This window comes from Cyprinodon variegatus, unplaced genomic scaffold, assembly GCF_000732505.1.
Source record: "Cyprinodon variegatus isolate N-32 unplaced genomic scaffold, C_variegatus-1.0 Scaffold75, whole genome shotgun sequence".
Lineage (NCBI taxonomy): Eukaryota > Metazoa > Chordata > Actinopteri > Cyprinodontiformes > Cyprinodontidae > Cyprinodon > Cyprinodon variegatus.
In genome coordinates this window covers 32,098-34,436 of record NW_015150528.1, presented here as the reverse complement: position 1 = coordinate 34,436, position 2,339 = coordinate 32,098, and positions in this window count along the sequence as shown.

Below are 2,339 nucleotides of genomic sequence, written 5' to 3'. Positions count from 1 at the left end.
AATTACTATATTTAAAGTTATCAAAGTGCTTCCTGAAGTAATTTTAATTTACAATGGTTTTGTTTTGTTTTAGGCCTTGTCTCTTGAAAAAAAAAAAACAATGCAGATCCATATTGCTAAAAAGACACTTCCAAATAGCTTTTATGCTTTTTCTATCACATCTGCTCCATTTATACGCTGATTTACAGCATATCTCAAGGGAGAAAGGTGTTTTCTTTTTATATACAAAGGCAGAATAAAAGTGGTAAAAAACTAGAAATGGGCACTCCGGCTGGGAATGGAGAAAATTGTCCTTATTTAAACTCAGCCTTTTTTTTTTTGTCTTCCTTGATTGTTCATTCTTGTTTTACTCCCACTCTACTGAATACGTTTCTTCACAAAGCATTTCTCTCTCATTATATCTACAGTGAGCTAATGAGTGGGACTGACAACCTGCAGATACCACAAAATCCTTCACAATGTGGACATGTTTTCTAGAATATCATAAATTGAAGCACCTAACTTGCATTGAATAACTACGGTTGAGATTTTTTTCGTCAGGCATTAAAATACATTTCCATTAGAAAGTGTTATTTTGTATATTTAATTATGCATTTTGTTTTCCAACATAAAACGCTAATATATATTAAAAAAAACAGAATTCAAACTTACATATTACGTCTGTTTTCCAATAAGTACTCTAAGTATTTTAGAGTAACAACATACCAAAGGATAATCGATCAGAGTGCGGTGGTGGTTCTGTTATGGTCGGGATGTGTTTTGCTTCTTCAGGACCTCGACTTGTCACATTTACAGTAATGGAACCATAAGTTCAGCTCTTTAGCAACACATTCTAAAAACAAATGTATGGGGAGCACATAGCAGTTAATTATGGTTGTAGAGGGTAAACAAGACAGCATTGAGTAAATATTTCTTGACATTAATTTACAATAAAAGAAAATTATGCACCATTGTATGACCCATAAAAAAATACCATTTACTTATTTAATATATTATTAAATACTAAAATGTACCATTAAATTACAAAACAGAAAACCACATAACTATATGTACATGTAATTAAATATATTTTATATATATTTATATTTGGAACTATGCCTTCAAACAATTAAATATCATCCATCCATCTTCTACAGCTCGTGTTTCACTGTCATGGGTGGTTGGTGCCTATCCCTAGCAGTCTATGGTCAAAAGACTAGCAAATAAATTTTTTTAATACCGGCATATAGAAATCTGTACATACTCATAAAATTACTTCATTCTACTGATTTGTGTAATTGCTTCCATGCAGCAAACTCATCAAATAGTTCAAAGTGTCACCTTGGACCATCAAACTTGGAAGGCGTAATTAAGACGACTCCTATAGATTTTGTGATGTAGAACTTCTTGCTTTACACCTCACAATACAAGACAACTCCTTCCAAGATTGTGAGGACTTATAGGTAATATTTATGCTCGAAAGTGTGGAAATAACATCAATAATATTTTGCATTTTATTTACCAAACCAGCTGGACAAATAACTCCAGCTTCTTTTTTTCCTGTTTTGGTCAAAAATATATTTAATAGGTGAAGAGTGCATCAATGCTTATCAATGGGTGGGGCTAATGTTGATCCTGTCTGAAATCTGTGGCAACTTCCACCTTGCTAGAGCACAGGGAGATTTGTTAACTCATTAAGAGATGGAAGGACATGATAATCTTTAAAATACCTTTCACTTACCTTTTGTCTAAACATATTTATTTTTGAGCACAATGTTACACATGAAGACATATGAAACAGGGGTGCAGCAGAATTACATTTTAGTAGATGGCAGTGAGGCAAACCAAAAAGAAGTGTTTAATTCAAAATCCAACACAAGATTAAAAGAAACTTGGAGCTACTCACAAGGCTGCTTAGGTCAGAACAGACAAAGATTGAGCTGATAAGTAACAGTGACTGGGATTCTGTCTGGGAGTTTCAAGGTAAGCTTTTCAAACCAGAACACTGTCCATCTATCAAATGTGGTGGTGATTGTTATGTTTGATTATTTGACTATTGCCTGCCTTAAGTGCTGTTGAAGTTGCAAACAAAAAGTAATAACGAAGAAGGAAGGAGTGCCTCCAGTTTCTTTAACTTCACCTCATTTTACCTAGATAATACATTTTATTTAACAGCGCCGTTCTTGACACTCAAGGTCACTTTACAAAAAATACAAAAAAAAAAAAAAAAAAAAAAAAAAAAAAAAACAGAAACATAAAAAAAAAAAAAAAAAAAACAATGACAAAAATGTGTAGATATGAGACTTTGAATGGGCAAAGATCCAAAACACACACAAAGCTGATTCTAGAATTAATAAAGC